Source organism: Rattus rattus, chromosome 5 (assembly GCF_011064425.1).
Source record: "Rattus rattus isolate New Zealand chromosome 5, Rrattus_CSIRO_v1, whole genome shotgun sequence".
Lineage (NCBI taxonomy): Eukaryota > Metazoa > Chordata > Mammalia > Rodentia > Muridae > Rattus > Rattus rattus.
In genome coordinates, this window is record NC_046158.1 from 10,170,343 (window position 1) to 10,182,412 (window position 12,070).

Genomic DNA, 12,070 nt, shown 5'->3' on the forward strand with positions numbered 1-12,070 from the left:
AGGGCCAGAAAACCCCTTCAACAAAATCGTAAAATAAACTTCTCTAGCATAAGGGAAGAGATCACCATTAACATATAAGAAGCGTACAGAACACTAAATAGATTAGACCAGAAAAGAAAATCCTCCCAAAACATAATAATAAAAAACTAAATATACAGAACAAAGAAAAACAATAAGTTCCAAGGGGAAGGCCAGTTAAGATATAAAGGCAGATCTATCAGAATTATACCTGAATTCTTTACAGATACTCTGAAAGCCAGAAGATTCTTGACAAGTGAGTTGCAGACCATAAGAGACCAGAGATGCCAATCTAAACTACTATACCCAACAAAACAGCAAAACTCTCAATCACCATAGATGGACACGCCAAGATATTCCATGACAAAATCAAGTTTAAACATTGTGTTTCTACTAGTCCATACATACAGAGGATACTAGAAGGAAAACTCTAACACAAACAGGGTTACTACACCCAAGAAAACACCAAAAATAATTGTCACAGAGCAAAGTCAAAAGAAAAGTATCATGTACATATAATGCCAACTGCAACAACAAAAATAACAAGAATTATCATTAGTCATTAATATCCCTCAACATCAATGGAATCAACTTAGAAATAAAAAGAAGACACAGGCTAACAGACTAGGCATATAACAGGATCCACCATTCTGCTGTGTATAAGAAATGTACTTGAACAACAAAGATAGACACTAGCTCAGTGTAATGGGCTGATTTTTTTTTACACAAACAAGCTCAAGAAACAATCTGGATTGGCCACTTTTAATCCTGTAAAATAGACTTTCAACTAAAAGTAATCAACAAAGGTAGGGAAGGACACTTCATACAAATCAAAGGACAAATCTACCCAGATGAAGTCTTAGTTCTGAACGTCTATGCCACAAATTCAACACACACACACACACACACACACACACACACACACACCACCACCACCACCACCACCACCACCACCACCACAAAACCAACTTTACTAAATCTTAAAACACACATTTAACAAAACACAATAATAGTGCAAGCATTCAGTAACCCACTCTCACCAATGGGCACCCACTCTTACCAAAACAAACTAAACAGAGACACAAGGAAATTAGCAGAAGTTAGTAACCAAATTCAGTTAGCAGGTAGCTGCAGACTATTTTGCCCCCAAACAAAAGAATATACCTCAGCACCTCAAGGAACCCTCTCCAAAATTTACCATATGATTGAATTAAAAAATAATCCTCAATACATACAAGAAGATTGAAATAACCTCTGACTTTCTATGAGATTACCAAGGATACAGCTGGTCTCTAACAACTGTTTCTTTCATCAAAACTGCATCAGAGACATGCCAAGGCTTCTCGTTCTCTCCCTGCTTATTCAATATAGTTCTTGAAGTTCTAACTAGAGCAATAAGACAACAAAAGGAGATCAGGGAGATACAAACTGGAAAGGATGAAGTCAAAGTATCAATATTTGCAGATGATATGCAACATGCATAAATGACTCTCAAAAATATACCACAGAAGTTCTACTGTTGATAAAAAACTTCAGAAATGTGGCTGGATTAAAATTAAATCAACAAAATCAGTAGCACTTCTTTATATAAATGATTAATAGGCTGAGAAAGAGATTAGGGAAACACTACCTTTAACAATAGGCCCTAATAATATAAAATAACTTGGGGTAACTATAACTGAGGAAGTGAAAGATTTTCATGACAAGAACTTCAATATCCTAAATAAATAAATAAAGAGGACCTTGAAAGATGAAAAGATCTCCCATGCTCATGGAAAGGTAGGATAAACATACTGAAAATGCCCATCTTACCAAATGCAAGTTACACATACAATAAAATTCTCATCAAAATTCCATCACTAATTTTTACAGATACTGCAAGAGCAATTTTCAGCTTCATATGGAAAAACAAAAAAACCACAACATCCAAAACAATTTTGAACAATAAAAGAACTTCTGGTGGAATTATCATCTCTGACCTCAAGATGTACTCCATAGCAATAGTTACAAGAACCACAGGGTATTGGTACAGAAACAGAAAGGAATAGAATTAAAAACCCAGAAATAAACTTATACATCTACAGTCACTTGATTTTTTGATAAGAAAATAAAAGTATACATTGGAAAAGGAAAGTATCTTCGACAAATGGTACTGGTCTATCTGGCAGTCTGCACGTAGAAGAATGAAAATTGATCCATATTTATCACCCTGCACAAAGCTCAAGACCAAGCGGATCAAGGACATCAACATAGAACCAGATATACAGCATCTAAAAGAAGAGAAAGTGGGAAACAGACTTGAATGCATTGGCACAAGAGAAAATTTTCTGAATAGAAAACCAATAGCTCAGGCCAAGAAAGGGAGGAACATGGATTTGAGTGTGGAGGGAGAAAGAAGGGAAAAGTAGTCAGGATCAGGTGTGCAGAGAGATAGAAGAGTGAGCCAGAGGCCAGGAGAATGAAATTAAATATGCAACAATGTGAATATAGAAACTACAGAAGCCACTTCCAGTAGAGGGATGGGAACAACAACCTACCTGTAAAACTTTTTATGTCAAATTGCTACTGTCTAAAATAAATGCAGGGACAAAAGTGGAACAGAGACTGAGTGAATTGCCAAACAGTGACTGACTCAACTGGGTATCCTTCCTGAGGATAAGCACTAATTCCTGACACTATAACTGATGCTATGTTGCAGACAGGAGCTCAGCATGGCTGTCCTCTGAGTGACACTACCAGGAGTTGACTGAGACAGATGCAGATACTCAAAGCCCAGTGAGTAGGAGGTGGAAGACCCCTATGGAAGAGTTAGGGAAAGGATTGAAGGAACTGAAGGGGATGGTAACCCCATAGAAATATCAAAAGTGTTAACTATCCTGCACCTCTGGAAGCTCCCAGTGACTGAGCCACCAATCAAGGAGCATATGTGGTCTGGTTTGAGGCCCCCTGGCACATATTTAGCAGAGGGCTGTCTTGTCTGGTCTCAGTGAGAGAGGATGCACTTAATCTTGTAGAGACTTGATGTCCTAGAATGGGGGGATATCAAGGGGACAACCTCTAAGAGTCTAGGGGAAGGCAGGATGGGGGAAGAATTCTGCATGGAGGACTGGGTGCAAGATTTGGGATGTGAACATACAAAATAATTAATAAAATGGGGGGTTAATGATGCTTTATCCTTCCTTCAGGATTTATATGTTGTTAGTGATTGATGTAGGGGAGAGAGAGAGAGAGAGAAGCTTATTTAGTGGTGTAGCTGCTGGTACAGTCAAGTAGCCCCTGTGAAATAATTCTTTTTTTTTATTATTTTTTTTATTAACTTTAGTATTTCTTATTTACATTTCGAATATTATTCCCTTTCCGGTTTCCGGGCCAACATCCCCCTAACCCCTCTCCCTCCCCTTCCTTATGGGTGTTCCCCTCCCCATCCTCCCCCCATTACCGCCCTCTCCCCAACAATCATGTTCACTGGGGGTTCAGTCTTGGCAGGACCAAGGGCTTCCCCTTGCTCTGGTGATCTTACTAGGATATTCATTGCTACCTATGAGTTCAGAGTTCAGGGTCAGTCCACGGATAGTCTTTGGGTAGTGGCTTAGTCCCTGGAAGCTCTGGTTGGTTGGCATTGTTGTTCATATGGGGTCTCGAGCTCCTTCAAGCTCTTCCAGTTCTTTCTCTGATTCCTTCAACGGGGGTCCTGTTCTCAGTTCAGTGGTTTGCTGCTTGCATTCACCTCTGTATTTGCTGTATTCTGGCTGTGTCTCTCAGGAGAGATCTACATCCGGCTCCTGTTGGCCTGCACTTCTTTGCTTCATCCATCTTGTCTAATTGGGTGGTTGTATATGTATGGCCCACATGTGGGGCAGGCTCTGAATGGGTGTTCCTTCTGTCTCTGTTTTAATCTTTGCCTCCCTATTCCCTGCCAAGGATATTCTTGTTCCCCTTTTAAAGAAGGAGTGAAGCATCTGTGAAGTAATTCTTAACCCAGATTCTATAATCAACCTTAATTAAGTCTCTCTCTCTCTCTCTCTCTCTCTCTCTCTCTCTCTCTCTCTCTCTCTCAGTTTCACTCATTGACACAAAGACACACAGAAAATGAAAGTAGCACAGGTGTTAGTTGGGACAAGGAAGGAATCAGTAGGAGTGTAAGGGGCTTATAGTGTAACAGAGGAATAAATATTATAAAATTCCATATTGTTTGTATACAGAATAATATAAATATTAAAATCCACCATTATGTATAACTAAAATAGGTTAATAAATTATCATTAAAAAGTGGTAGTGCTGGGTAGACCTGCACAAACTCAGGGACCTAAAAGGACATTGTAAGACAAAAGTGACTGAATAAACAAGACTTTAAAAAGAAGAAATTTCCCTGCCCCTAGAGGCATTGCAAGTGTGGCTGTTCTGTCACATGTGGGTCAGTAGGGGGCAGAGAGGAGAGATGCCATGTCTATGCTCAGTATTTTGACCTCTGAACATGTGAGTGATCAGTAGCTTAACACTCCCTGAAAAAGGCTAGCCTAGATGATCACCAGTCCAGTACCAGGGGACATGAACAGAAAACTAACCAGCAAGTCTAGAGCCACAAAGGCTAAGACATGCTCTCAGGCTGGGGAGTGTGCCAGAGAGATCCCAGGAGTGAGCCTGAGATAGACATCCCCTGCAGGGTAGCAGACCTCTTATTAGACCAAAGATTCATTGCAATGAACATTTACAAGCAAAGAAGTCTGGTCAAGAAGGTATATTGTGGGATACAATGTGACAGACTACAGCTTCCACAATGATATTTTGAGGAGTGGAGGTTGCAAGCATGGAGAATGGTACAATGGGAGAGGAATGATGATTGAGGTACATGATGTGAAAGTCACAAAGAACAAATAAAAAGTAAAAAAGAAAAAAGAAATTTTGCTGGTCATGTATCTGGCTTCAGGTAATTCCTCACTAGGGCAGTTTTATCATTTTTTTTTAAAAATGGTAGGTCTACCCCAATATGATGTTATGATAACTTATCTCCATGTCATAAGAAGGTGAAGATCCTAGATCCTCCAAAGGGAGAAGACTAACATTAAGGAAGCAGGAAGACAATGCTGTCAACCAGTGTTTCATCCAGTGTCATAGAGCTCTGACCTCTGTGTATGACAGCTGTCATCTTCAGCAGAGTAGCTGTGGCTTTTGTAAGGGAATCACAAGATCAGAATTCTTGATGGTTGGTGCTCCTTTATGGATAGAAGTGGTGGGATCCTTACCTGAGATTCTGCACCCTGCACTCCTTCCACACACCTCTTACAGTTGTAAGTGATTCTGCCTGAGGATCATGTGGCACCTGCTGTTTGGCAGTTTACTTTGAACAATTTCCTCTGGGAGGTAGTAATAAGCTCAGGACATATACATGGTCATGTTTAGGAAACTGAAAAATGGAAGATTCTATAAGGCACCTCTCTAGGTTTATAAAAGTAGGAGTCTATCTGACCAGCCAATCCACACAGTGAGGGCATCCTCAGACTGAAGAGTTGTCTGTAATCTGTGAAGAGAACAACAGGGTGCAGCTTTCTTGGGTTGTCTCCCATGTTGCAGTGAGCTTCTGGTGGTGTGGTTGCTTTTGACTCTTCCCTGATCCTGTACGTAACCCTTTATCCATAACTTCTCTTGGTAATCCCAGTAAAAATGCTTGTTTGCCAATGGCTACCTCAGCTTGCTTGTTTATACAAAACAGGGCCAAACACCTAGGAATGTTTGATGAAGAAAATGCCCTGCAGCCTTGCCCACAGCCAATATAATGGAGACATCATCTCAACTGAGGCTCTCTCTTCCCAGATGATTCCTGATTGTGTCCAAAACTAACCAGTATATTCACCTCTCTCCCCTACCCCTCCAAAAGAACTTTCTTGTATGATAGTTTCCTTCAAATTGAAACCTTTCTTCCAGGCCAGGGGTGGGGGACTGGCTCTTGAAGCTGATAGTAAAAAGGAGCCCCTCCCCATAATTATAGAAGCAGAAAAGAACAGTTGAGGGTGGGGACTCTGAACTCCTGATCTGTCAGAAGGATATGATAGAACCTGTCAACTGCCTTCAATCTATGCAGAAAGCTCTAAGGTCACAATATTTGCCTGTGTTGGGTAACTTTACCACGGTACAGCTGCTTTCAAGTCTTTTCTGCTCTTTTGTGTAACCCTTTACAACCATGTTGAACCCTGGTTCAGTCCCCAGCATGCACATGGTAGGTCTCAATTGTCAGCAGCTCCATTTCCAAGGGGCCAAATACCTTCTTCTCATCCCTAGGGCATGAATGGAATATAGATGGTGCACAGACATACATGCATGCAAAATAGTCATGCATATAAAATAATAAAATAGAAAAATTTATTTTCCTTATACTAAAATATAAGTTTTTACTTTATTATGTTACATGTTTAGGTTTTTACTTAAATGTTTGTCTGTATAACATGTACATGCCACATATCCTCGGGGTCACTAGATAGCCTAGTAATGAAGTTTCAGACAGTTGAGAGCCACCATGTAGGTGCTATGAAAAGAACCTTGATCATTTGGAAGAGCAGCCAGAGATCTTAGTGACTGAATCATTACACCAACCCCTCACCTTGTTTTTAGAGTAGGATCTTTCCTTGTCCTGAAACTCACTGAATAGGCTCAACTGTTTGGCCAGGATGTTCCAAAGATCTGTCTCTGATGCTTCAGTGCTGGAGTTGCAAGTAATTGGGTTTCTCCATGCCTGGATCTTGTACATGTGTTCTATAAATAAACATGTTTCCATGCTTACACAGCCAACAATTCACAAATTGAGCTTCCCCCCCTTTAAACCAGCATTTGTTTTGTGTTAAGACACATTTTCAGTATATAACCAAGGGAATGTGTTTGAAGTTTCTGTTTCAATAATTGGAGTAATCATGTATATCCTGAGTATAATTCCTTTCTAGCCTGGACACAACAGGATGTTAGTGAAGTTAGTAAAAGTAATCATTAAACTGGAGGATGCCTGCCATTTCTAATATCCCTGGTCTGCAGTGCATGTCTCCTCTCTACAAGGTCAGGACTGAATACAGCTCCAATAACTCATTGAGGAGGAGGAAAAAAAGTCAGATACATGTCTGGCTGCCATCATGTATAAATTACATAAGGTTCTCTGTGTTTAACAGACACCAACTACTAAGTGTGGTAGTGAGCCAAACACCAGTTAGATGGCATCCAGTAGCAGATTTCTATGAATGAAACAGCCTCTTTCTCTCCAGGAGAGAGGCAAAGGCTCCTGAGACTCAGGAGGTACAGAAACATCCCATGTATAAAGAAAAACCTCACAAGTTTCTTAACGGATCCTGTGTGGCTGGAAAGTGTTATGCCCAGATAGCAGAAACCCCAAAGATCACCAAGGAGCGGATTCTGATGCAAGTCGCACAGGAGTCTAGCAGGGACTCTCACAGTCACCAAGGCAGTAGGTTAGTAATGAGAATCTTGAGCTCAGGGGAGCCGCAGCTTTTGTAGAGAATGCCGTGCAGTAAGTAATTTTCCATGTAAGTCTGCTTCTGATTAGATATTAATTCATACTTGTTTTTCTGACACAAACATGTAGAAAAGGTTACAAAGCGGTTGCAAAGGTCAGCCCTCAGGACTATTGAGTCTTTTATCAGCAAGGTCACCTGCCCTCTAGCTTCCATCCCCTGGCTTAGAGGAACACAGGTTTCTCCTGATTTTTTTTTCTGTGAGAGATGGCCCTGATATCTTACTCAGGTCTTCTTCCAGTGACTAGGGAGCTGGATGGGATGCTGGTACATGCAGGGACCTGCTTTCCAGAACTAGGTGAAAGGTTGGAATTTGCCAGGGCCTGCATTTCTTAATGCTGAAGCAAAAATAATCTTCAGGGAAATATTTGCTTTGTAGGTTTCTCATTAAAGATGGTGGGTGAGATTCATCTATTCCTAGTTTCTCTAGTATGAATTAAACTACTTCTGGATTAACAAATCCCAGAGAATTCTGCATGATATTTTCATAGGACTCCAAAGAATTATTATTTAGTTCAACACTCTTCCTGTAGTACAAAGGAAGCTCTTCAGAAGTAATTACACCTAGTTTAATGCCAGACAGGTGTGGTGGAAGAGATGTGCTATACAGAGATACTGTAAGCTTTTCATGGTATCTGTCAATATCCTTGATTCCAGCTGGAATTATGTCACCAGTTTGGTAATATGATAAAGGATTTTCATGGTTGCTGTGAGAAGGGACATCTCTTATGGGACAAAGAACTATGATTTCTAAATGAGATATATCTCTCATGATGCCACTTCCTAAACAGGTTCCCATGAAAATCCAAATTCCCGAATAGAGCCATTTTTTCCAATCACTAGATCACCACATTCAATATCTCAGAAGAACAGCTCTTTCTGGTCCATACTTGGGCTCTCCATGAATTGCTTTAAAGGTGGCATGACCACATAATGATTGTAATTATCGTCATGTACTTCAGAGGAGGTAGATGCATCTGATTTCCAAGATAGGGAAAAAAGCAGATTCACTTTTTTAGAGATGAATTTTTGTATTTCAACTCTGTCAACTCTCTTCTCTTTCTCTTGTGAATCTTGGGAATCAGTTAGGTCAGGACACTCAATGACAAGTGACTTTACCCACTGAGTTCCAGAAGAAGTTTTAAGCCCATTCTCTCTGGACATACTACTTGAAAATGGGAGCAAGGAAACTTTGAAAGCTTTGGCAGTGGTTTGGAAGGAGTGACTCAGCCATTCAGCCAGGAGTCAGTGCCTGGTCATACACCCCGGGACTCTGGCTCTTCAGTCCGCCGCATGCCCCAGCCAGGCCTGGGTTATGGCCCCAACAGGGATTCTTTTAAGTGTGATATAGAGCTTTCTAATCTGCCTATGTCTGTGTACATGTTAATGGCCATTCTGAGACTGGAATAATGTTGGCTTTGTATTGCTGAGGAAGCTGTTTCCGTATCTGTCTGCCCTTGCCAACCCTAAACTAAGAAGCACAACACAGTTACTGGTTCTTGCCTTACCCAAGTTAGGTTCTTTCCTAAACTTCATAACATTTCTTCATCTGTGTGGTAAATTATCCAGGGGACCAACTGCACCACTACACAGTAGCTCTGATGTGTGCTATCAAGGGTACCAGTGTGTGCACAGGATGTGTGGTCTATAGGGCATGCCCACCAAATATCTATAGGTGGGACAAGATAATATGGTTGGAACTGCTGACTTCAACAAGGTAGTTGCATAGGGAAGGCAGAGGAATTGATGTAGAGCTCTGTATGCACGACCCTTATCAGATCACTGGTTAGAGAATTAACCCAGGCCTCAGTGGTCTCTGTTTTCTCTGACATTTAGATGAGTCAGTTGATCAGCTATATTTACCTCCCATTGCACTCCCTTCATAGTAAAGGGTATGGGGGACAGTGTCATCACACAGCCAGCATGCCAGCATGAGCAATTCAGATCTGGTCTAGAGGCATTGAAATCATTAAAAGACCAGTCTAGTAGCTTTATTAGGGGATCTTCATTTTTTTTTTTGGTTCTTTTTTTCGGAGCTGGGGACCGAACCCAGGGCCTTGCGCTTCCTAGGCAAGCGCTCTACCACTGAGCTAAATCCCCAACCCCGGGGATCTTCATTTTTATTAGGGATGTCAGGGACTCTCTTTTTTTTTCCCTTTTCTTCTTTTTTTATTTTTATTTTTTTTATTATTATTAACTTGAGTATTTCTTATATACATTTCGAGTGTTATTCCCTTTCCCGGTTTCCGGGCAAACATCCCCCTCCCCCTCCCCTTCCTTATGGGTGTTCCCCTCCCACCCCTCCCCCCATTGCTGCCCTCTCCCCAACTGTCTAGTTCACTGGGGGTTCAGTCTTAGAGGACCCAGGGCTTCCCCTTCCACTGGTGCTCTTACTAGGATATTCATTGCTACCTATGAGGTCAGAGTCCAGGGTCAGTCCATGTATATATAGTCTTTGGGTAGTGGCTTAGTCCCTGGAAGCTCTGGTTGGTTGGCATTGCTGTACATATGGGGTCTCGAGCTCCTTCAAGCTCTTCCAGTTCTTTCTCTGATTCCTTCAACAGGGGTCCTGTTCTCAGTTCAGTGGTTTCCTGCTGGCATACGCCTCTGTATTTGCTGTATTCTGGCTGTGTCTCTCAGGAGCGATCTGCATTCACATTTTTTTTTTTTGAAGATCAAATTTGCAATATATTTCATTAAACTAAAATGCAGAATTTCACTGCAATGAACAGTTTCACAGTTATATCAGCACCATCCATAGCCTAAGAAAGATGAGGTTCTGGACAATGACCCTTTTTTTTTTTTTTTTTTTTTTTTTAGTCCTTTTTTTTTTTTATTATTAACTTGAGTATTTCTTATATACATTTTGAATGTTATTCCTTTCCGGTTTCGGGCAAACATCCCCTCCCCCTCCCCTTCCTTATGGGTGTTCCCCTCCCACCCTCCCCCATTGCTGCCCTCTCCCCAACAGTCTAGTTCACTAGGGGTTCAGTCTTAGCAGGACCCAGGGCTTCCCCTTCCACTGGTGCTCTTACTAGGATATTCATTGCAACCCTCGAGGTCAGAGTCCAGGGTCAGTCCATGTATAGTCTTTGGGTAGTGGCTTAGTCCCTGGAAGCTCTGGTTGGTTGGCATTGCTGTACATATGGGGTCTCGAGCTCCTTCAAGCTCTTCCAGTTCTTTCTCTGATTCCTTCAACAGGGGTCCTGTTCTCAGTTCAGTGGTTTCCTGCTGGCATACGCCTCTGTATTTGCTGTATTCTGGCTGTGTCTCTCAGGAGCGATCTGCATTCACATTTTGATCATCCGTCTTGAGTTTCATTTGTTCTAGGCATCTAGGGTAATTCAAGCATTTGGGCTAATAGCCACTTATCAATGAGTACATACCATGTATGTCTTTCTGTGATTGGGTTAGCTCACTCAGGATGATAGTTTCCAGTTCCAACCATTTGCCTACAATTTCATAAAGTCATTATTTTTTGATAGCTGAGTAATATTCCATTGTGTAGATGTACCACATTTTCTGTATCCATTCCTCTGTTGAAGGGCATCTGGGTTCTTTCCAGCTTCTGGCTATTATAAATAAGGCTGCGATGAACATAGTGGAGCACGTGTCTTTTTATATGTTGGGGCATCTTTTGGGTATATGCCCAGGAGAGGTATAGCTGGATCCTCAGGCAGTTCAATGTCCAATTTTCTGAGGAACCTCCAGACTGATTTCCAGAATGGTACCAGTCTGCAATCCCACCAACAATGGAGGAGTGTTCCCCTTTCTCCACATCCTCGCCAGCATTTGCTGTCACCTGAGTTTTTGATCTTAGCCATTCTCACTGGTGTGAGGTGAAATCTCAGGGTTGTTTTGATTTGCATTTCGTCAGGGACTCTCTTGAGGGTCTGTGTTATCACCATGTTGGGGAGGTGGTAGCCAGAGCTTTGGAGTTGGGGGTGGTGTTAGTGACTTTAGCTGGAGGTTGGAGGACCTGCTTGTATCCTACCTACCATTTGAGGTGGAAAAAGTGGCTGAGCTTTGAGTTGTAAGGTAAAGGTAGTTCCCCCTTCATTAGCAACATGATACAATCAGCTGTCCTCACACTCTTTCCTGCGTCAGTGAAAGCCTACTGAATGAGTTTACACTCGGGGTATTTAGATTTGAAACAATCAACATGCAGGAAGCTTGTGCCTTCCACATTTACAACATTACTTCCCACCCATGGGTTCCTATCTACCTTAATATATTCATTCTGTATGGGGTGTGTCCAATATAAATGTCCAATACTTATGCATCCCCAAGATTTATAGGAAAGTTCATCAGGGGCCATATACTTGTTCTTTTTCTTTTTTGCTCATCCTATGGACAAATGTAAATATATTTGGGGAATAGTTGCTACTGAATATAGCTCAGGAACAGTGGGTTCAAGTAAAAATATAGTTCTTGATACCATGTTTTAAGGGGCGCCACCATGGAGATTTGATAAATGGCTTCTCCCCTGGGTACATCTGTAAGTCTCCAAGTTAAATTCAGGGGCTTGCACATCTGTGGAT

General features: G+C 41.4%; 1 non-coding gene and 1 pseudogene across 1 annotated transcript; one reads left to right on the top strand and one right to left on the bottom strand.

The window, feature by feature from the left end:
* Window positions 1-4,386: 4,386 nt before the first annotated feature.
* Window positions 4,387-4,518, top strand: LOC116902576. Its single transcript, XR_004388169.1, has one exon. It is a non-coding gene; the product is annotated as a small nucleolar RNA SNORA17 (small nucleolar RNA).
* Window positions 4,519-7,773: 3,255 nt separating this feature from the next.
* On the bottom strand, window positions 7,774-8,693 carry LOC116900011 (annotated as a pseudogene).
* Window positions 8,694-12,070: the final 3,377 nt, after the last annotated feature.